At 40.2% G+C, this 25,213-nt stretch overlaps 1 long non-coding RNA gene across 2 annotated transcripts in view; it reads right to left on the reverse strand.

The window, feature by feature from the left end:
• LOC109638882 (uncharacterized) overlaps positions 1 to 25,213 on the reverse strand; it is a 128,453-nt gene that overhangs the window by 20,020 nt on the left and 83,220 nt on the right. The window contains exon 6 of one of the 2 annotated variants that reach the window (XR_002203360.2): positions 10,752 to 10,946. The exons of the other annotated variant lie outside the window; for it this stretch is intronic. This is a non-coding gene — a long non-coding RNA (uncharacterized lncRNA). Of the gene's footprint in view, positions 1 to 10,751; positions 10,947 to 25,213 lie in introns of those variants that run through there. 2 annotated transcript variants of the gene reach the window in all.

Genomic DNA, 25,213 nt, shown 5'->3' on the forward strand with positions numbered 1-25,213 from the left:
ACCTCTGTGTTTAGCTCCAACCATGTGCAGTTTACTTCTCTTGTGTGGATGAGTGCAGAGGGAAGACGGATACAGAAGCAGTAGATGAAGCCTTCTTAACTTACTGCACAGCTGAACTGGGACATGCAATGTCAGCCAGTCATTTAATTCCAATTTATCATGGCCTGTCATGGGTTATATAATAATTAATCATCTGTGCCAATTAGTCCCAACAAACTGCTGAGTAGGGGCAATAAATAGCCGGATGGTTTACTTTATATCTCAGTGCATCCCATTTACCAACAAACACGAGCCAGATCCAGGCGTGGAATTTTTCGTTTTCGCTTTATTTACACATATGGAGACTTTGATTGGATGCAGCACAATGGCTCAGCTCTGTAATCCGAGCGGAGTGAAGTGTTGAGGTTGATCAGCCTGATGGACACTGCCAGGCTCCTAATGCAGTGTGGACTGGCTAATCAGGAGGACAGGGAGGAATCCCAGCAGGCTGGTTGGACCGGTCTGGATGGAACAGATTTATAAAGTGACCAGGTTGACTTGCCACGCGAAATCACTGCTGGTGGTCCATATGGCAGACTGTCATTTTCTCTGTGTCCGGCTGGCACACACACAGACACACACCATGTACTGCTACTGCAATGGCCCAACAAACACACCAGATCAGACTGCAGCCGCTTTTTACAGTGGTCGAGCTCAGGTTTGTTCTCCAATCTTGCACATAAAGCAGAAAAACCAAATATAGGAAAACAAGAAATGGTGCCATGCGGAGTTACTGACTGCCAGCTGCCAGCTTGTTCGTGCAATAACAGAGATGAAGCAGAATCATTAAAGTATGTAAAGCTGGACTCGAACATAGTCCTGAAATGTATATTATATTATATCGACCATAATAATCTGTATTTAAAACTGAAATTGTGATTTTGTAATTATTTCCATTGTGACTTGGTATTTTGGAAAGGATCCTGTGATGGGTTGGCGAACAGTACAGGGTGTACCCCGCCTCTTGCCCAGTGTCAGCCGGGATTGGCTCCAGCCCCCCCCCCCCAGGACCCTCCAAGTATAAGCAGTATAGATAATAAACAGATGGATTTTGGATAGGAAGTTAATTATCAGTGCTGGCACTTTATTTTATAATTTTGGCAGTTTCTCACTTTTCTTTTCCCGGAGGGTCACAACTGTGACGACCTGCTGTATGCCCACCCCTTGTGCAATTCAAATTAAAATGAGATACATCAAGGCTATAGCCTTAGCTGTCATTGGAATTAATGAATTACTGGTCATTAATTATGAATTACTCACCAACATTGTTAACTGTATAGAATATAAAGGCCAATGCAGCTGTAGGTCTTCAACCACACCAAATGAGAAATCTGAATATAACGAATATTATTTTCTTCTGATGGTTTTTATTCAAAAATGACATTAAGGCAGCTAGAGGGTTAATGGTATCCAAATGCAAAAATATATATATATACTAGTAATAATTCTCAACCTGTAGCCCTAACTTTCCAGGAGCACTTTTAGTGGGATAAAATAAATTTGTCTGCACTATCATGACTTTTTGGACTTTTGATTTTACGCACTATGAATGCTTATGTATGTTCTTTGTATATTTGGATCTCTCTTTGTTTGCACTTTGTGTGCTCCGTTTTTTATTTTGAAACTTCTGTCCTTAAGTGTGTCTCCCTGACTTTACTGCCATTCTTTTTCTGACAGGTGGCTATTTGGTGAAAGGTCCCAATGTAAGAATGCATTACTTAAGCTTATTCAATTGGAACATTCTCAATCAAGTTCTCATAATTAAAGGATATATGGACACATAGGACATATTCACGTTCATAATTTTACTTGATTTGAGGGTTTGGTTTTGACTCATGTCTCTGGCGTAAAGCCCAGTCTGCTCTGATTGACCAGCTCTGGCATTATCTGGCTTTGTTAGGGGGGATGCCAGACAAGACTGCAGACACTATGCAAATGTGGGGTATCGTGATGTAACCTGACATCAGAGGAGGAGAGGAGCTCTTATATGCACTTTTATGTGCACAAAAAACGACAAAGCACTGGAGGATATTTCAGTCTGTGTATGTCATAGTTTTTCTCCCACATTCTCATATATGTGGTTGAAAAGTCTGTTTCTTTGATTTTAGTGTATTAACTTGTCAGCCTCTCGTCATATGTTTTTTATTCTGCACTGTACAAGTTAGTGATTTTTTACAATGAAAAACAAGTTACAAAATAAATAATGTTCAGAAAGATGTACAGGAGGTCGATGAAATATATCTACCTTAACATAAATCTCAGTTTATCTGCAGCCAACTTAATTGTCCTCAGCGTTGATCGACCCATAAAGTGGATTAATACCTTCAGTGTAAAGAAAACAGTAGCATGCAGCACGGGAATGTCAGTAACTGAAAATAGGGAAATTGATTGAACAGACAAGCTTTACAAGGGCATATATTTCACAGCTGCCCGGATGAGCAGCTGCGAAAGAGCCATTGAACCCTGAAATGGGATTTCTCCTATTTAAAACACCTCGTTCGACGATGTTCACATGCTGGAGTTAGATCCATGGCGAAATGCAGAAATGCATTTAAATAACATGCAAATCACAGTGAGGTAACCACTTCAAGAATGCGCTGAGCCAAAAGACGAATGTTTTTTTTTGGTGCTGTTTTGAAGAAAGCAAATTCACCATAGACAGTCTGAGCTGGGGGTCCATGTGTTTGTCTGTAAAGTAGCACAAGCAGCATATTTCTTACTTTCTGATGCACTGCACACACTTCAACTGGCCTTAGTCCATCACTGAATAGATGCATTAACTGATTCAATCAGAGAGTTGCATGGGAAAAGTGTATCTAATCCCCACAGAAAATTGGATCCACTTGAAGATTCAAGGCCAGCGAGTCATTAATTGTTATCCCAAAAAAAGCACATTGAATCCCTCCACCACTCTGGATATCTCCATGGAGGCTGAGATAGGGAACTGGCCAAATTAAGATACGGGGTGTTAGCGAACGTCCCTCGTTGGAGGAAGGGAGTTCAGTTCGGGTCTCTGGGGAGGGAAGTGGATCACAGTCTTTTCCTAGGTGTCATTTGATTCTAAGCGACCGAGGGGACCTCCATTTAAGGAAGAAACCATTCAGGGCAGCACTGGTTAGATTGAGAGAGGGAAAAAAGAGAGGAACACGGGAGGACAAATCATGCATAGTTGGGAGGCAGTTTGAGGCAAAAAACTTGAAAAGTTTCAGAAAACATTTTTCTTGTTTAGTCGCCGGGAGCCATGTATACAAGAATGTCCTCAGAGGGAAACAATGAAAGGCCATGTTGTGTATGACACCTGAGCAAAAGAGTTTTAACAAAAATAGTCTCATGCAGGCAAAGCTCTCTCTTTTCCTCTCCGTGGTTCAAAGCATCTTTGTTAAGCATGTGTTTGTTTTGGAAAATTGTTAATGTTAAAGTGGCCATGCATCTAAAATAAGTAACGCGTATAAGGCTTCCTCCCCCAGCTTTTGGAAACGTACACCTCCTACTTGGAACATAAGATGCTCAGAATGTAAAGGGTGCAGAGCAGCTCCTTTTGCATAATACAGCACAGAATCTGATCCTTCTCCTTTATCTCAATGCTATTTTTATCTACTTTTGATCAGAGATGCTCAGTTTTTAAAGATGAGCACGAACAGAGGAATTTTGGCAGGAGTGACACGCCGGCATAGACGGTTCTGGATGAAAGGGATTCTTGAATATTCAAGCAAACATCTCAATAAAAGTAAGAAAGTTGAAGGAGGTTCGTTAATGATGAATCCTTCTTTTTTTATGATTTTTGACAAGAATGGGCACTGTACCCTGCAGAGGGCTGCAGAGGGCCGCCCCTATCAGTGGGTGATAAGTTGGGGTCTACACGTTTGGATGAAGGGTGGAACAAACTGGGAAAACGTAGGTTGGTCTGATTTAGTGCCTTGCTTTGTGGTAACTCAGGGGATTAATGTCGTATGACTAGACATCGCTTCATTTTGCATCCAACACTTGTTCATGTGTGACTGTCTACTCTTCTGACTCTCATTCTAGTCTTAAAATGTAAATGTTTGAAATAGGAAGCACGCTTTTATAAAACAATATATCCAACAAGGCAACAAGCAGCATTTGCAGCAAGTAGACACAATCACAATGCAGTCTTTGGCTGGATTATTATAGTGTTGACTTATGTCAATGCAAAACAGTTGCAAAATGGAAACATCAATTGTGTGCCCGTGTCTTTTTGCGTGGCTGCCCCACACACACCTGTGGCTTGTTTGTGTCTGAGACCCCGGATCCAAATCTCCAGTTAATCAGACAGAAGTAATTAGGAATTGTTTGCACAGGCGGAGAGCAATTGTTTGCCCAGATGGAGAGCTCAAACCTCCCGAAGTGTTACCTGCGCTGTGTGACACGACGCTGCTTTGAAATTCCATCACAAATTAAATCTTTAGTTTGTGATATCTCATTCCTTCGACTCATCTTATCTCATGTTCCCACTTAAGAAGTTGCCTCAGAGTGTTGATAAGAAGCAGAGGGGGAGAACACTGCGATCCTGCTCCAGACAGATTAATTCATCGGGGGCGAAGGGGGAAAAAAACATTCGCCTTTTGCCACGTGGTGGCTAGGCATGCGATAATGTCTGTGATAGCAGGGGGGTGGGAGGAAGATTTAATGTGCCACAGGCGATTGACTTGACACATGTGCATGCGGGATGTGCTGAATGGAGCAAAAGCCAGAGATTTCTGATGTATGTGACAGTGATCTCATGACTGAAGAAAAATGAGAAATGATGGGTGAGGCTGGTATAAAAGCAATGTTGAATGAAATCCTTTGCATATAAAAGAGGAGAGTGATAATAGGGGGATTATGGAATGTATTTAGGGATGCAGAGTTTGGTGTGTGCAAATCTGACCACTGCTGGGATGGCGTCATGTGAAACTGCCCACCCATAACCATTCTGAAATCTAACCCAACAAAAAGAATGAAAAGCATCAGAGGGGTTATGTATAGCCTGTAAAAGGTTTGTCACAACTCTAATTAAATGTTTCCTCCATGTAGAGTTGTGTTCAGCGCTCTTTGCTCCACTGCCACACGAACACTCTGCAGCATCGGGACAAATGCACATCAAGCATCACACGAGAAGCTTTTACCCCCCCCCCAATCAGCCCCAAAAGCTTTCAATGCAGCCTCTTCACCGGGGTCGGCAGCTCTCCTGCATCCTTTTGGCCACTCTTGGCTCCCTCCCACAAATAAAAGGCAGCATGAAATTATACATCTTTTTAATTCCATAAAACCTTTTTGAAATGTTCCAACCACAGCTACATGGTGTTTCAGGGATGTTGTGGCGAGACGCCATTCTCTCTATTATAAGTGTGCATACAATGGAATTATTTTTTTTTATTATTTTTTTGCGAAAAAAAAAGTTAATTCAGCTTGCTTGTCCTCAGCCAGTCAACCTGATGTGTTATAGTGATGCATTCAGAATCAGAAAGCCTATGTTACAAAGTAGAGAGCTCTGCCAGACAAGGAATCATGTTGCGTTATAGGAAATACGGGATTTTATGATTTTGGAGCTCAACTTATATTAAGGGATGAAAGTTGAGATTTTTCAACCTCTGCTAGGTCGAAAAAAAAAATCATTTTTTTTTCGTAAATCCCCCCAACTGTATACTAATTGGTGGATTACTCCTTGAAATATCTGACACTGTCTGAATTTTAACGCTGGCTGTCATTGGTTTGCCAAGCTCGAACTTGGACATGTCTTGTGGTTCTTATTTTTTGTTTTTTTTCGTGTCAACCCATTTCTTCTCCAACATTGTCAACTGTCTTCCACGACAGCTCAACATTGCACAGCGTATAAGAGCCTTAGGTAAGGAATTAAATGTTTGTGAGGCATGTCAAGTCACTTTTATTTATGTAGGCCCAAAATCACTAAAATTGCCTCGGAGGGCTTTAGAGTGTGTACAACACAACACGCAGTCTATCATTAGCCCCTTTAGTGAGTTCTTTCGGTGTTACAATATAATGTGTGCTGACAATTTGGTTGATGATTTATCACCCACAGTGTGTTGGAGATGTCAACAATTTACTTTTGTGCCTTTTTTTATGAAAACCACAATCCTATACTGCAAAGCAAGAAAAGGAAGAACAAACTTGCTGCTTCTGTACCAAGGCAACATCTTTCTCTTTCTCTGGCCTCTATCCGGATATTATTGAGCTTTTGGTAATTCCTGTTTCCATGGCAACATGAGTCGAGACATTCTGTGGACGATGGGGAGGTGGAGTGAGAGAAAGTGTGTAAATGTGCAGGCAGTTTGAGGAGTTCTCTCCAAAGTCTTTTTATTTGTTAATGTTATATGAACACTGAGCAAGTCACATTCAAGTTAGACAAGTCAGTGAATAAGTGTCTCCAAAGTGATAATGAAAGAAAATGAACTTTTGATTTTTGCAATTTAGGATCAGCATTTTTGGGAAAATCCTCTTTTTAGCAAAGAGATGCTTAATCAATGAACTTTTCTTGAATTTCGAGAATCTGAATATAGTTTCAAAACAATTTAAACTACACTTGGGTTTGATTTGAATCCCGAAAGTAGGGCAGGAGGAAGAAAGAAACCCAGTGAGCAGAAAGCCACAAGGCATTCAAGGTAAATCGTTCAAGAAAAACTGCAGTTTATCAATTTAGGGATTTTTTTCTTCTTCACTACACTTCCAAGCAATCAAGACCATTATGTGATTTTCCTGAGAGAATTCCGACACATAACAAAACCATATTTTTCAGCCATTGTTGATGCTGGGGCGAGGCAAGCTCAGCCTCCACACATGTTGCCACTTCCTTCCTGTCCTCAAATAACATGACACCTCTCACTTGCCTCGATTTTCCCTACGCATTGCTAGTTTCTTATTCCTAAAGGGAATTATTCATTGTCGCGTTTTCTGAGCCGTGGGGAAACACATGCACGTCATGTTGATGGAAATACAAGCATGCATATAGGTAAATATAGGAGCTGAGAAGAAATTCCACATGGAGAGGTCTAAAAATAATAACAAATATCATGTTATTACAATAAGAATAGTCATGCCCCATGAGCAACGAACCTGACATTTGAAAACCAGTGACTCAGTCCTGTCATAACAGCAAAAACCCTTTCTTTTTTTGCAAATGATGTGCCTTCTCGAAACCTTTCGTCACCACTTTGATCAGCAAATGCCACGGCCTCAGTTCACGCCCAAACATGTGCCCAAAATGTCTTCAAAATAGCAGAGAGGTTTTTGAAGAATAAAAAGTAAAAAGTTTTCTATTAAACGTTTAAAAAAAAAAATTCTCACCTCTGACAGTGTTGAATGCTTTACACTGAGCGCTACTGCAACAATAATGCTGGGTGATGACCCATCGCTGCTTTAATGGCTGCCTGACAACCTTTCAGTTACCTGCTGGTAAAAGCCTGACTGAATAATAGAACATTTTTCAACATATTATTGTATACACTTTCAGTCAATTTGGTATAATTCAAGCAGTATGTGATGATTTTATGGAGACAAAAGTAAAACATCTATCAAGCTGTTGCTCTGACTATGTACTTTCCAACTTGCTCAGCCTGATTCTGGCAGTTTAAGCTATCAGTCAGTTTTGAACCCACTCACCAAAGTTAGAGTTCAGTGTGAGTGTTTTTTGGGGGGCAATCAAAAGGAATACATGCTTCCTATTCCAAGTCAGTGTACCATCAACAATTGAAGATGCCATTTTAAGGTATAAAACATTGGACAGTGTTGCTTTCCATGGAACAGTGTGGATTTTGCAGTCAGCAAGAATTGCTCAGACCAATACTTTGGGGAACAGACAACATAGGAGAGCCACTCAAACCTCAGATGGTTTGAAAGAGGGATGAAAGAAGCCATCTTTGTCAACTTGGAAAAATAACCATTTGGCGGAGTAGGTTGTCTCAGGCACCAACTTTCTGCCACCTACAATATCCATCCACACCACAACTCATGTGAGCTTAATGACTCACAACAACAAAAAGCAGCCAGTTTCAGAAGCAATACACAAATGTATATTCACAAATATTTTATATAGTTTTTAATATCTGTGGAAAACGTCAGAATTGTAGTGAATTGGATGTATGTAATTAATTTCATCATGTCATTCAATCATTGTAAATGGGTTGTAATGATATTTTTCGACAGTTAAGTGACGAAAGGAGTTTCACAGAGGAGTTAAATGTATTGTTGGTACATTTCGTGAAAGTGTTTGAATACACTGTGAAACGGTCAAGCAAGCATTTAGCTGCCATCAGTCAGATGTGTTTTGGAGGCTGTGGGGCCTACATCAATAATAATAATAATAATAATTGTATTTGTAATGAATGTTGAGTCAAGACGCACATCAGGACTTTGACAGTTCAAGCATTTCTGTTCTACTCAAGATGCTTTTCTATTCAGGATATGCTGTCAGCGGTGTTATACGAGTATATTTACACATGAATACTTGTGTAACCAGAGAAGACAGAAGTTCATGCACATTGGTAAGACACTCTAACCCTTAATAGAGTTCTTATTTTGGACTTAACAAACCGTAATTGTTCTATTATCTTAACCATGTGTTTTTTATTTAAGACATAACAATGACGGTTGGGTATATCAGATGCTGTCGGGGCACTATTTTAGGAGACACTCCTGTGGGTCCTATCAGAGCAGCGGAACAAACAACACATTTGTTGGTTCAGGTTGGAGGACTCGTTGATTTATTTACTCTACAAGCTCAGGTCATTTGGGAATTTTTGCGGCTGCCCATTTCTGTTCCCAAGCATTAGTCATGATTCTCGCCGAGACGTCACGGAGGTCATATTACACTGAAGGCGGATCTTTTAGATGACGTCCAAATTGGAAGCAGTTCCAGCCTCATGAGCCAGTGGGAAAGATGACACAGACGTTAATAGTGGCACTAATGAACATAGATGATGCATACGATAAGGACCTTGTCTGTGTGTTTCCTTGGAGCCGCGAACAGCGGACAACATCGGGCGAACGTGATACAGAACGAGGGCGCAAAAAGAAGTCATTATTCCTCATTTAATAGAATATTAGACCTGGCCTTCAAACCACCTTTTGCTCTCTCTGGTGTCGGTCTTTTTTATGATTGCTCCTGAGGAGAGCCACGAGTTGTTGAGTGCAATATTTTAGCATTTAGTGTGATTCATCTATTACGGTACCTGACAAAAAATGTAATAAAATAGTGCATCAGTAATGCCATTTGAGTTTTTAGGAGGTGACACCAGTGGGTTTTTTTTTGTTTTGTTTTGGGGTTTTTTTGTCAGAGATGAAAACAGCAGGGGTAAGTCAGGCTTAAAATCTTAATATGCTAATCCAGTTTCTTGCCGATTGTAGCAGCAGCTCATTCCCTAAGTAGTTTAAAATCTACCAGCTGGCCATGACCAATACTTCACACCCCAAAATGCTTAGTCACCATTAAAAAAGAGCCTCCTATTATTTAACTGTAGAGATTAATCACTTTGTTTCATAACAAGCATAACTTTCTCCCACTTGAAACAATGTAGGGAGTCGAATTACATCGGAGGGGTTTTATTAACGTGCTGTAGTAAAAGGTTCACTGCCTTTAAATCCTTGTATGATATTTATCCTCTTCCCCTCATCTCTCTACTCATATCCCCCTTTTATTCCTTCACTATCATGCAGCCTTTATTTTCTCATTTTCCAGTGCTATCTTCTTCTTTTTTAATCTCCTCTTCCTCCTGTCTTCCTCTCATCCCTTACCGTCTCCCTTCAGATATTAATCTGCAAGATTTGTGTGTTTTTCTCATATATCTGGTGTTATTTTTATTTTTGTTCTTGCCTCCTAGAGATTACTTGTCAGCAGAGCATTGCTGTTGACCTTTTTGGCTTGTGGGTGTCATGTTGCTGCCAGTTGGGTCTATGGCTCACTCACCTTGAAGTGCTGTGACACAGACTCATTGTCACAAAAATATTCAAAGCTGCCAGCCCCCAGAACCTGTTTATGATCTGTGCTGATTGATATTTAATAATCAGTGTCTTGTGCATCCACCCTGAGGGGAGTACAGAAAACTGTGCATCCACAGGCAGTCACAGCCTTTTAGGTGACCTTACTCAAAGGTCCATTTGTGCTGCTGGTAAATGTAGTAACTTCCTCTGAGTCAGGGGATGTTCCTGGAGATTTACCACAAATTGTTAGTGACAGTTCATGTGAAATATTTACTGCTAAAAGAAAAAATCTCTTAAAGCTTTTATATGGGCTACCTGTGTGTAACTTGGGTTCCCTGTGCAGTTTTAGACCTCCGATACCACTATGGGCCTTCTGTGTCTGATATGAGTGGGTTCCTATTTTTGCATTTAACCATTGTTTTCTTAACTGATCAATTGTAAAATCAGTGAGATCTGATATTCATTTTACAACCACATATGAAAAAGTAGGCAGAGAGATTTAAACTAGTTATAGATTTAAACGGGTTTATGGTGTATTTGTCTCTGCTGTTGCAGAGCGTGTTGTGCACACTCAGCTTGCCTGTGCTTGTTTGTTGAAATAATCTAGAACCATACTGTCTGTGAGCAGTCAAAAGCTCCACCGCAGACCGCAGTGTTTATTCTCAGTGGGTTTGGCCTGACCCTTTCACTTTACATCATGTTGTTCAAAAGTATCCTCCACTGCCGGCTTGAGCACTAGTTCGTCCCACCCCCACCTCTCTCCCTCCCTCCCAGACTCTTTCCTCTAATGTGCAATAAGCAGAGGCTCTGTACCGTCTTCACTCGGAACATCCTGTGTTTGGTGAGCCGCCGTTGTACCCAAAATAGTTGTTGTTCCTCTCCTCTGCATCCGATTGTCAGGGCTTTGAATCATATCTCGAGTCCTCCAAAAACAGAAGGCGCAGCGGTGTCTTAAAGCACCAGGCAGCAGTGTCCTACATTAAAAAATGAGAGAGGGTGGGGGGGAAGGAAAAAAACCGACACGAAAACCCAAACCGCCTCCCAGGGGAAAGAAGAAGGAGAGGAAGACGGAAGATGCAGACAGATCCCATATATATACACACACACACACACACACACACACACACACTGATGCACACACAGAGAGTTGAATACAAGCGTGTGCGTACATACACACGCATCAGTAATCCCCCTACTGGAGAGTTTCTTATTATGTTTTTTTCTTTTCTTTTTGTTAAACCCCTCAGCCCTGATGATTTACAATGCGTGAGAGATGGCTGTGGTTGCTGACGGGCCTGAGATGAACCATTTATCACACACACACACACACACACACACACACACAAACACACGTACATAGAAAACATACACAAGTGTGTTTGTGGAGGAAGAGACACATAAAAGCAAATACATTTAAAAACCCAACCATCGCACGCAACAACCAGCTCCCTTAATTATGATTTCACTGACAGAACCGCCTCATCAAAGACATTACACACCAGAGCTACAGCACGTCTCCATTCTGCAGCTAGTAAAGCATTTTATTTATTCACTTCTTTATTATTATTCTTTTTGAGATTAAATTACTGTATGTGGAATCAAAACTAATTTTGATCAAGGCCAAAGAAAATAATTAACTGACTGGAAAAGACACTTGTGGCATATTGAATGTTGCAGTATAACATACACCACAACAATATGAAAATAGTAGTGTCTATTCTATTATTGTGTGCCAACTTTTACCCCCTGTCTTCCACTGATAGATGAGACATGCCTCCTTGATTAGACGATGTCAACCATGTGACATTATGCGCAGCTGTTATGAGACGGGGCTGAGGGACTGTGCCGTAAACCTCATTCTGATGCTGATTTATTGTTTGAGACGTTTCTGATGGGGAGTTCATAATGATCCACGTTTAACAGACAGCACCCTCACTTAAATCCAACAAGTTGTGTAATTACAGTTTGGCAGCATGACTTTTTGGCATTGGCATTGAGGGAAATAAAAATACGTACACGTAAAGGCCTGTTAATAGTTATTTTTAAAACACATTATTATCTGTCTCTCTAATATTTTTGATGGGTAAGTTAGCGACAATAAGGTTTTGTGAATAAAAATGTGTTTTAGTGTCAATATATGTTTTGAGATCAATTGTTCAAATCACTTAAGATCTTGTATGTTTCAAAAGAAAGTTACCTAGGTTTTGAAACCATCAGAACTGTAATCTGATAATACAAATAGAACTCATTAGACCATATACCTCTGCCAAGGTCCAACATTCCCATGTCAGTCAAGCTGCACTTGGTTGTACACACTCTTTTTATTAGTCCCCGAAATATGCCAGATTTTCTTTCTTCAAAATCCAGGAATTCTTCCCTTGGAAATTAGTGAAAATGTTAAAAAAAATGTAAGCAATTGAGTAAATTTGAACACATCCACACTAATACTAAAGGGTTCTTTTTTGCCCATGTTCCATTCTTTTCATGGAAATCCAGTCAATAGTTTTTGCATAATCCTGCTGACAAACATACTTGGCAGAGGCAATAATCTGATAAGAAAAAAAAACAAATCATGCTGCTCCTTTTTCTTGTCTAAAAAACAGAAATACTCCCGATTATAATCAAACTTTGATAATATAAATGTACATCTACAGCGAGGATCAGGGTGACCCTGAAACATAATCGTAAATCAATACCCTCGCAACTCACACCCACTTGAGTTGTGCTCTCTTCCCCTTCTTTTTCTCTCCTTTTGTGTCTTTCTCATACAAACAAGTGATCTTTCAAATTCCAGAGATGGCCTCTGAGCAAGCAAACTCAAAAAAACCTCCGCGTCCTTCCCTGGGAACGCTGGTGATCTTTAAAAGCACACACGCTGGAGCAAACAGCAGCGTGATTGATGCCGCACATCCACTAATGCTTGTCTACCCATGTAGTGGAGATTTCACGTGAATCAATTTCTTACCATCCAATAATTTCACCTGTGAGGGGGAGTTGTCAGGTGGTTTGTGATGTTCCAGTGAAGGAATGAAAAGGAAATGAATTATCCGCTAATTTCTAAATGTAGAACTAAACTCTAAATAAAGCTGCTATGGTGAGGGCAGTGCGGAGAAGCTGCAGTGAAGTGCTGGGAGAACGTTATCTGTGGCAGCTACAATTTAATACTGACACTCAAACTTGATGAACCAATTAGCACATCCAGCTCTGTCTGGAGCAAATGACATGAGTGGATGACAAAGCCACGGATACAGAGGAGATAATGACCATTACTGTTGGAACAGTCCATACCTCTTTGGTCAGTGCTCGCTGTGTATGCAGAACTCTGGAACAGGCAATTATCTGGTTTGAGGACAAACTGTGTTGGACTCAAGTGTTTTCCTAAAGTTGGTGGTCGCACGCGACAAATGATTTGCTTTTTTGGTCACAATTTGCCTGAAGGTTGTGGAAGTACCACAATATATATATATATATATAACGTATTTGTACTGTCCTAACCTGTGAATACTACTCCTAGCAGCCAGCAGACTTTGGCAGTTTTTTTATTCCTGCTTCTGTCATGAGATAACATGCTAATACTTGGTTGTAGGATTATAACACTTCAAAAAAGTGAATGTGAAAAGTTTGATATATTCAGATGTCCATATGAACTATCAAACTTCTAAGCACTTGTTGGACACCCCTGGTTTTAACACCAAATCTGCAAATCTAACCATAGAGAAATACTGTTTGCAGCCCCACTTAAGTACTTTATCCTCAGGCTGTGGAGGATCAGTTGCATCAGGTGGCTGAGCTCCTAGCCGGCATCAACATGAGTAAAAAGGCAGGTTATTTAAAACAACAACCAACAAATTGGAGGATCACTTCACATTATTCGTGTTTTCAGGCACTTCTCTCCCACAAATGCCCTAAAAAATCCATTGAGAAAATAATGAGGACACGACTCAGAGTCATAAATCAAAGCTTTGGCCCCGTGGCAGGCAAATTGTAATTTTTATTCCGTCTTGAGATAACCACCGTCTCAATCTTATTGGTAATGTAAACTCAAAAAACCTAAAGACTCGCATGAAAAGCTGCTCATCGAAGGTCTGAGAAGAAAAAGCCCCAAGCATTGGGGGCAGTATTTCGAGTGAAATGACTTTCTTGAATCAGTGCTGGTTTGGTAATAAGTTGGTAAAATAACGATTTGGTTCCTAGTTCGTGTGTGGAGAAACTAGATTTTAAAGAGCTATTCCACTTAAATGGCTTCTTAGAGCTGTAAACTAAATTACACTAATTATCAAGAGGTGAGAAGCCCTCTACTTTATGCAAGACGAAGTGTGTGTGCTGCTACTAAAATCATAGCTTGACAAGCTCATTGGTAGGTTGTACGTGTGAGGAGGAGGGGTAGTTATTCGTGTCTTAGCTCTCCCTCCCAGCTCTGCGTTCAAAAGGCATTTTTTTTAATTTCCAGAGAGAGGCCCTCAGGCCAAAATTTAGGGGTGAATTTACATTTTAAGTGCAAAAAATATATACTAAGCCAAATACACAATTTTAAGAGGCTTGATGGTAATTTAAACATTAACACCAAATATGTTTTGGACTGGAATGTCCAAAACATATTTGGTGTGTGTGTGTCCATGTATCCAGATGGACACTGTAGGTACTAAGCATCAAGTGGTCTCCAGGAGCGTCCAATTTGGCTTTACTCTGGGCCTCATCCAATATTGCACCTCACAGCCATGAACACACATTTCCATTTCAAAGAAAGTCTTTATCTACCACACATGTGGTCATCCTTGAGGCTAAGGGGCATTTATTACATTTTATAAAGATGTGTTAATCTACTTGAGAATCATTTTCACTTTTCCAGTAATGACTCATAAGATAGTCAAGAAGGCTTAACTAATTTGCGCTGGATAATAGATTTTATTCATTTCCATATCATTTTTTGTAGCTTTCTCTGATTAAAAAAATCAAAAGGTGACAGTTCATTAGTAGATCAATCAATCAATCAATCAATTGGTTTGTGATCTGGTGAAATCCCAGTTTTTAGCCCCAAGCTGTTTGAAATTCAGCTCCCTAATTCTACTTGTACAATAAATGACAGTGTCTGACAATTATTCATTACAGAAACATCCGGTTTGTGTCACAATTTGCATATTTAATTCTTACATCCAGCAGAACAAACAGGATAGAGCAAACATTAGCACTAATGAAGGTACGACAGATGACACCCATGATGGTTATCACTGTCTGTCTCTGCCAACCTCTGCTCGTCTTTCTTCCTGCCTGCCTCTGCTTACCTTTTTCATATTCCTCCACTCTCTTATCACTCAGTCTTTCAAGTGCCCACATGATAAATAGATACATTATATCCTATAACCAGTTGTGAGGACTAGTATTAACATAATCAGAAGAGTAATTCAGGCCTCAAAAGATAAAAAAGAAACTCCCCTTTTCAACAATCCCCCTTTTCATGCTCGCTATGTTCTCATTAATTTTCCCAAAGAGGCCTGTCAGCTGGGATAGTCCATTATCCATTCATCAACGCGTCACACTCAGGCAGTGCCACATATTGGCTAAAAAGAAAAGGTCAAACAACAAAATTGTGTGTGTGCAACCTAAAGTGTGCCTTTCAGCATTTTAATTAACAAGGCCCGGCCCAATGAAAAATGAATGAGCTAGGAGTAGTAAAAAAAGAGGGTTTGTACAGCCTTGAGGAGAAAAGTGCAGACACAAAATGATAATGTACCAAGTCCCTGAGTACAATAAAATCGCTAGCTAGGGGTACCAAGCCAGAGACGATGAATGGCATAATAGTCGGTGAAAAGCTCTGTGAATGTTATACCTTATTACCATCTGTCAAATGAGATGAATGATTTTCCTGTTCCTTCATTCAACATTGTGACTTTTTACCCCAAAACATTTAAAAACTCAATTAGGACTACACCTCTTTTTAGGGCTGATGAGAGATGTTCCTTTATTTTTTACACATAGTGAAGCTGCATGAAACAGACCGAGCAGTTTCAGCACCTTGGACAGCGCAACAGGCTGTAAAACAGGTAAAAGCCCACAATGAAAAAACTGATGTTCTTCACATTAACCTTCAAATAAAATCTGTCTGAGAATGAAGTTAATTTCACTGCCACAATGCTTCCAACTCTAGTATCATATTACAAACTACCATACAAAGAGTGACTAATATAGTAACTTTGCAGCCTCAGGTAGAAGGAGATGACCTAAACTGGTCTTGTTGGTGCAGGAGTGATTATGCAGAAAAGTTTCTTGTAATTGAAAATCGTAAGTCAGCAATGAGAAATTGGACAACATCTGCCTCCATTAAGTTGATCTTGTGTTCAGGGGCCCAACGAAGGAGTCTATTTGAGGGGAGGCTTTAAAGAGCTTTGAGTGGTCAACAAGACTAGAAAAGCTAATAACAGACAAGCGTCACAAAATCTGAACTCCATGCTCATGAATAAAGATAAATCACAAAAAAAAAAGGTCTGTGAGTTCCAAAAGTCGTCAGTGACTGGAAAATCTGGCTATTTCTTTTTACTCTTAAGGAACGTCTCACAGTGGCCTGCAGCACGGTCACATATAAGACACCTAAAATAGCATCACAGCTATGTATAACCTATATAACGTCACTTTGCAGACAAACAAGTCCCTTTCCCTTCCTTCGTCACTCGCACCCAAATAACACAACAAACAAGCTTCTTCTCTTTTCACTGAGCTCATTACACCTGCCTGTTTCTAAAGCTCATGGTAGAATATCTGCACAGAGCTGTGCTTGAATTGCTTTTCATTTCTGCTTCAGATAAAGCTCAGCACTGTAGCTGTTGTTCAAGAGACAGTATGTTTGAGGGAGACCATCTTTCATGCTTGGCAATTTGCTATGCAGAATATCCCACTGTGGCCTCCTTTGAAAGTTTGAAATAAATATTTAAAAAAATATATTATTGACTGTAGAATAAATTCTTCTGGAATGTTGAGATTTGCTAATTCTCTGAAGAATTACAGACATATCATGTGATGAATCTGATCTCCTTACTTCTTGCACCAAGACCCAAAGCAAGTTGTCTCTTGTACTGTACTTGTAAGAACAGTTGTTAACTCATGACAAGGTTGATTCAATCAGTCACAACGTCTTGGTGTTTATTTTTTCTGTCATCAGAAGAAGTGGCTTCGCATGTTACTTGTCAGTTCTTTGTGTAACGTGATGTGTGGTGGTTCTATCACTCAGATCAGATCAGATGAGTATAAACAGCAGGACAGGATGGAGACAGATATCTTTCCTAAGCTGCACTTTAATGTCGTCGACTCACAACAGCATCCTTCATTACACGACCTGTCATTGCAAACATGCAAATAATACCTGAAGGAATGAATATTGGTGAAGAGTAACCTGTAAATATTGTAAATTTATTTTTTAACAAATTAACTCAAATATGTGAATTTAGTTCACTTCTAAACCTTTGTCAGTCAACTACCTCACAGCTTGAACACATGGGCATCATCTGACCTCAATACAGTTATATTTATTTAGCAAATGATGAAAAATTGTGTATTTATTCACAATTCCATCCATTTCTGTTATGAGGATGACAGGAGCAAAGCTTACCAAACAGCTGGTGGTGCTAATTCACAAGTCAAATGCCATCTAACCATTAGCAAAACGTCATGACTTAAATATGACAAGTCAAACCTCAAATTAAAACATCATATTAATGGGATTTATCGCTGTTTCTTGTAATATTACCCTGAACTTTAAAGTTTCCAATGCACAACAACAGAAACACTCGAGCACTGTTCAGCATAACCCAGATCAAGATCTCTCTAGTGAGTGTTACACTTCACATGATCCTTCACCCATTTCTTCCTTTTCTTCGCCAATTTTCTTCCCTCCCCTTTTTTGGTTCAGGCTCAGAGCTGATCCCAGCATGCGTTTTTGCTCGTGGCAGACAGCGGGGGAAACACCATGTGGAGATGAACAGTCCATCACAGGGTTTACACAGACATACAGACAGTTATTCCTGTGTCTCCAACACACCTGACAAGTCTTTACAAGCGTTGCACACACATGGAGAAGCTGCAAACCTTGGATTGTAGACTGACGATTCTTACTGTGAGGATGAGTGTACACTTCCAACACCTCGATGTGTTTAATACCATATAATACCAACATAAACAATTAAGCTTTAAATCACATCAGAGGAGACTAAAATAAAAAAAAAATTGGAGCCTGGAATAAGCAATATTCAACAACAAAGGTCATAAATAAACTATCAATCATAAGTCTGTGATTCAAACTCCATAAAGGTCATTGTGCTCGACTCTTTGTATCCCAGCACCTTATGGTGCAATGCCCAACAAACACACGTCTGGAAGACTTACTTTCTCCTGTGAAAACATAAATGTTTTACTCTAGATAACTTTGTTCAGAAGCCGAGTCCGGAGAGAAATGCCAGTAATGGAGAAGCAGGTTGGTGACTGATTACGATACCATATGCTGTCCCGGCAGTGACGCCCGGGCAGAGAGGCACTCACGGCTGACAAATGATCCGATGAGTGTTTCGCTTCGAATGAGCAGTGACAAGAATCAAGATCACAGTTGAGTTGAAACAACGGCCAGAGGATTTACTGTCCTCCAGCAGTAAATCTGAAGGAAGGCTTCAGTATTTGATGGAAAGCAATATGGCACTCACACTTAATCTGTATGAAATGACCAGTATGAGGTAGACTTCCATGCAACTGTGTTTGAGTTGAATGCATTAAGTCAACTGAGTAATTCATTTACAGTTCTGCACCATGAAGGCTGTGACACATTGTTTGAAATGTCATCATCTGCCATTTAGATAAAAGTACCTATGCAACATTGTAAAAATACACTGTGAACATTATTATTAGACTATTAATATGAATGCATCAGTGCATAAGTGATGGTTGAAGATAAATCTGAGAAGTCAAGACGTTTTATGTCCAAGAAGATCTTTACTTTTTCCAGTAACTGTGATGTAGTGGAAACAAGGACAAATGGTGAGTGAATTAAATATAATGTCACAGGATAAAAAGCTGTGATATGTCCGCTGCACAACACAGTATCACACACAGTTGAGTTCCACCATTCTTAAAACCATGACATGGGCTAGTTCCTCCTGTTTCTTTACAAGAACTAATCATTGAAAAAACCTCAAGGTGAAAAACGCACTTCCTTGCAGCGACACAGCCGTTCGGATGAGCGGATATCAAGAATGTCATTTTTCCTCTTTTGGCCTATAAATGACCTGTCATTTAAATGGAGTATTAAGATTTTTTTCAGCAATGTAGCGATAGGAAGTAGAAAGAAGCAGAACAATTATAATAATAACTATTTTAAAACTGGTTCAAAGCACATTAGTTCACTAAATGTTGGTGTAGTATTTTCTCCTGACTGTGACCTCTGTGCAACCCTGCCGCTTCACCTCTGTGACAGTTTGTCTGCATTTCCCCCCGGAAGGATCTACAAACTACAATCTAACAGCAGTTTGGGTAAAAAGGTTGAAGGCAGCAGTTTATTCCCTTTGATAAAGAACAAAAAAAAAGCCAAACCTAAGCGTGAGAAGCAATGTAAATAAAATGATATATTATTCAGTTTTAGCCATCAACACACACACACGCAGTCATTTCCCGAAAAGTAGGACACAATGAAGACCACATTCTTTGCTTTCATTTAGCAAGTATTTATGCTAATGGGGTTGAGGAGGCCCTGCTTTATATAGATCATCGCTTGTGGGATCAGTGCAATAAAACCTGAGCAGAGGGTTAACTGGATGTATTGTGGCCTTATCTTGTGAGGCGAGCGCTGTGGGACCACATCAAAAAAAAATAACAAAGCCTACAGAGTTCTGCTTTTCTGAACTTTTCCGTCATGCGACCTACATTCGGTTGCGCTCGCTGTTAACCTTTAGTCAATGATATAATCTGGATAAGTGGTGCGTGAGTTTTAATTGCAAGCCTTAATTTTAGAATAGCACTCACTAATTGAAGCCATAAAAATGTCCTCAGGTGGCTCTTGACGGTCATAAAGGCCCAGCATGCATACTCTAACTAGGGGGCAACGTTTTTACAATGAGAGCCAGTTAGCAGGATTGCGTTTAATTTGTAGAAATTGCTCACTATGGAAATATATGATCATATGATCGGGAATCGATGCTCGCAAAGCTGCACGCACAATTTGAAACTTTAGAAAACTTCTTCAGCGCCACAGAAGTCAAAGAAACTGACCTCAGTTGCACTCCTTGTGTCAAATGGACTAAATTAGCTGTGAAAAATGCACAGACTTCATTTTTAAAGCTGAAATGAGAACTAATGTTGAAATGAAGAGTTAATCGAGACTGCGGTTGCGACACACAATTCAATCAACCCCTCATCCACAAATATAGTCGGTAAATAAGGTATAAGCATATTGTACAGCACATGTCAAAAGATTAAACGCGCTAAATTAATAACTGTCTGGTGAGAGAGTTAGTATGTTGTAATATATTTGGCAGGACCAGTAATTATAAAACTAGGCCATATTGCAATGGGAGATAATTAACGGTAGCCCGTCCCTGGGAGGTTTTTCTGGAGTGGGGGAGGCTTTGACACAGCCTATTCAATTATGTCCTTCCCTGTGGGTCTGGAAAGCCAGAATATAGAATATCTAAATTAGGCACATGACAAATCTCTCATTGAGTCAGATGAAGCAGGTCACGAATGGCAAGGTGGCCGTCAAGTTGAGGGAGCAAATCGACTTTGTAGTCAGCCGTGGGTAGAAAGAAAGTTAATACAAGGTTGTTGACTTGTTTTTGTGCTCGGAATCGACTTTGTGCTCGTTTATATAAAAGTAAAATTAAGATATTATACTCTCTAAAGAGTCACTATGCTGCATTCATATTATCTCTCTAATATGATCTGCTCTGTATTGCTTAGGACAAGGAAATATACGACCATGGAAAGGGAAAGGCACCAACATAAACCAGATCAATTAATGAGATGCTGGAAACTACTCAAAATTGCCTATTGATTTTTGTGCAGCATGTGTGCAGCTAATTGCATTGGAAATTCCTACAATGTCAGGATTATAAGTTTGCTTGATGAAATTTGTTGCAGCCTCCCAAACGATGCTCGTGAGGTGATGGGATTTAATAAGGCTGCAATTATAGGAAAGATGTTAGCTGCGACACTTACACCTGAGATGTCGGTGCTCGGAAGATTATGACGTAAATTGGTTTTGCAAAATGGATGGAACACAATGTCCAGAGTGGAGTAAGAAAGAAAAACGAAAAAAGGCTTACATGATGGAAGTTTATGAGGAACATATTGAAAACCAATTTCATCCAGTAGCAATTTGTTTTCGCCAATAAAAATGCTATAATGATTATTAGCATTCTTGATAAAGGTTACTCCTGATATCACATATGTATTAAATTAAAAAAAGTATTTTACACTGTTAGAAAATACCTGTAAAATCGTTATAAACTGGAAATCTACAGATGTTCAATGAACAGTTTTTTTTCCCAGATCAGTAATAAAACATGTTCTCCCTTTGCAGTATCTAGCACATCATAGATAAAGAAATAGGTCATTTATATCAACACGGGAATTCAAGGCATCACATTTGACCCTCTATGCATAGCCCTTTCAACACCGGCACATTGGATAGCCAGCTAAAAATAATACAGGAGACGGCTTATACTTTCATTGTAGTTGTGATGTCTGGGGGATGTGGATATAGAATCTGCCAATTAGCTCTAAAATGAGAAATATGGCATCAGAGAGATTCGAAGAGGGCAGTTCTACGTGTAGTTTGACATGAGAAACAATGGCATGTGCAGGAATGGTCAATAATCACATTGTTCGCCTCTGAACTGCTCACTGTTCATACTGCAGTACTTTGTACTTTACATCTTATATATTCTATTTTTAGTTTATCCTTGTGTAATTTCTGAGCATGGCTAAAGGGGAGCCTGGGATTCAAGCATTTCATTGCCAGCAAATGCTAAACGTAATCGTCGTGCATATGACAATAAACCCTTGAATACCATGTTTCTTGTCTACAGTGTTTCCCACAGAATTCTATAAATCTACGGTGGTAGCAGGGGTGTACAGCAGGAGGGTCACTCTCACCAGCAACAGATTGACAGTGTGAAAGAGAAGTTCTCTAAACACACAACTGCAGCTGAAACGATAAAAGTCTCACTGTCTACACGGACAGTAAAACACTTTACTGCAAATAGCAGTGCACACGGCTATACAATGCAGCAAAGGAGCAAAACACCAAGGTAGAGATCTGTTTTGTTGGTATAAGAAATGTTTTGGTTTATTGTAAAACTTTGATGGGACAAGTCAGGAACGCTGCATCTACGTCACATGCTGCTTGGTCGAAGCTGGCTCAACCAATCCCTTGGTCTGTTTTGGGTGTCATTTGTTGCACTGCAGGAAATAAACCCCCATTTTGTCTTCTCATTTCGTCTCCTGTTGAATTCTCTCTTCTCAGCATCTTGGTTTATCCCAGTAGGGAGTAATAATATGGGCATAGCTGTTGTTTTGTCTTTGAGGTCATGTGACTTCTCACTGGCTCGCTAAATCAAGATTGGCAGTGCTGTTGGCAACCCCTGACCATACCTGGAACTATCCCCACACCTAAGATCTGGGAGCTCATCTCCAAAGCAAATGGAGAGCAGGGGAAACAAAAGGAAAACCTGTGTTACGGGCAACATGCTCAGTTCCTGCAGTGAAAAAGGCCAAAGGGTCAGACAAGTGAGCAAGTTTTAAAAACAGTTACTAAGCTTGCAAATCTGCATCTCTATGAGCTCTTCACTTATTCCTTGAACAGCCAGCTAAATAAAGAGAGGCTAGGATCTGGACTAATTAGGAAGAACTTGAGTGTTTTTTTCATCTCAGTTAGTATTGGCTGAGATGAGCACAAGATGGCACAGTGTCTACTTTATGCAAGCATCTCATTATGCAAGAAATAAAATGTGCCTGAAAATGAAAGCCTGAATTTGCTGGGCTCACAATAAGTGTTTGTCACAATTGTATCCAACTAGTAGAAATGTCAGTTCCAAAAAGGAGAAATAATGTACCCTGTTCTCCCCCAAAGTACCGCAGTGTCCTGGCTGATGTCGCAGCCACCTCTTCCATTGTTTCAGAATAATTTGGAGCTCTCCTCTGATGTGACGATGCAAATTACGAGTTCAACTCTCTCTCCGCTGGCTAATGATGTGGTGGCGGATGAGTGGATGTTAATTCACAGCGAGTCGTTCAAAGCCACAGAAAACGACACATCCCCCAGATAAAGCCGAATGATCTTCTCTATAATCTCATTCTGCTGAATCTGAACAGTTTCAAACAAACATACAGCCGTATAGCATGTGCAAGAAGTCTGACCATTAAACATATGGCTGGATTGAAGTTATATTGAGCCAATTAATTAATCACTTACATTATTTTAGGTGTATTTGTTAAAATTATCCAAAATTCAACCCTTAACCAAACAAGAAGTTTGCAGAATGGCTTGGTCAAATTCATGGGTGCTCTTGCCGTCAATCAATTTTTTTTAGAATAATCCTTATTTGGAACGCAGAGATACTTTATCTCTGACTCATCCTCAACCTCGTTGTAGCCTTCTAAAACTAAAGTGTGCTGCAAAAATAGAAAGACACCACCTGCCGCTGTTAATGCTCTTAATCAGCATTGTGTGTAGTCATTTTGCTTGTGAATACTGGATGATTCATTCATATTTAGAAGTTTCACACTCCAGCCTTAAGCACTTGGCTCACTTCTCAAACTAAGTAGCATGTAAAGCAGCCACGTGCTAAATTAATCACAGCTGATGTTTTCTGTTTGGTTTTATAAGCCTTAAACTTCATGCTCAAACTGTTATTCCTCATCATCAGCATATAGATCCTCTACTGACACTGTGGCAGCACATAGAGATAATGGGGACATTTGCTGGTTCAGATCTGCTTCGGAACTCAATGATACGAAGCTTATTTCAGTGCAAAGCTCACAGCGGCGTTCAACAGATCTGGTCTTCTATTCATCACCAACAGGGCAGCTTGCTGTTTTTATCTCTTGACATCACTCAGACACAGTATCAATCCTCTGCAGAGGACCAGGCTGAACTACAGTATTTCACTTCTTTTTTTCAGCTTGTTTTTTTTTTTTATGCCAAGGTCAGGGAAGTTGGGCAAAAAACGGCACTCAAGCCATCAAAACGTTCCCTTCCTCCTCGTGTCTACTCCTCTTTGGATTGCAACTCGCAAATCCCTTGCTTGTCAGTGCTAGCAACAGCTTACTAACTCTTCATGCCATCATCATCATTTGAAGTTGGCACGCAGTGGCATTTGTTCGTTTATCCGGCAGTCGAAAATCGTCACATCAACGGCACTGTTAGCTGTTTCATTAAACTGATTCAGTGGCGGAAAAGGGAAAAATATAGTTGCTTTTGATTCTTGCTGCAAAGCCTTGTGTGCTCATTCTTACCACCATTAAGAACATCAAAAAAGAAACAAAGAGAATATGTGAGCTAATCAATAAATAAGGCATTGTGTAAGGGGCTGACTGACTGATGGAATGATGGAAGAGAATAAGATGTAAACAAGAATTGGTGACCAGCAGGTGGTGGGTGGTGAAATCTGCATGCTGCCTTTTGAAATCCTCTCGTGCCCTGGTCCTCTAACCTCCATGCAGTATAAATCAGAGAGAAAGTGAATGAATGAGGTGTCAGAAAACACGTGGGCAGGCACACAAGCCCCGCTATATCTACACTGTGTGTGTGTATGTGTGTGTGTCTTCCGCAAAAGGAAGGAGGGTGAGCAGCCGTGGCTGTTTCCCCCTCCTGTGACAGCTCCCCGCTCATTCTCCTGTGAGCCATATTCTGCTCTGCTTAGGGCAACAGTGACACACACACACATGCCAGCGCACGCTCACTCGCATCCTGTGGATCTTTTTTTTTTTCGTTTGCAAAATGGCACAGATACACACATACTGCACAGTGACGGGGGGCTGGGACAGCTCAGGCGCCCAGCAGGAGTCACACAGGCACTGTGCCAAGTTATAGCCCCTGCTCTATTCCACCCCAGCACTACGCCTTGAAAAAGGCCTCGGTGACACACTGTTCAGTATAGATAATATATGACTTACCATGTGGACACTAGAAATTCAGTACATTGTGTTCCTGTCAGCTAGTCACAGCTGTAGATCACAGTTATGCAGTCAATACACATTTGATTAAAAT

This window comes from Paralichthys olivaceus, chromosome 24 (genome assembly GCF_024713975.1).
Source record: "Paralichthys olivaceus isolate ysfri-2021 chromosome 24, ASM2471397v2, whole genome shotgun sequence".
Classification (NCBI taxonomy): domain Eukaryota; kingdom Metazoa; phylum Chordata; class Actinopteri; order Pleuronectiformes; family Paralichthyidae; genus Paralichthys; species Paralichthys olivaceus.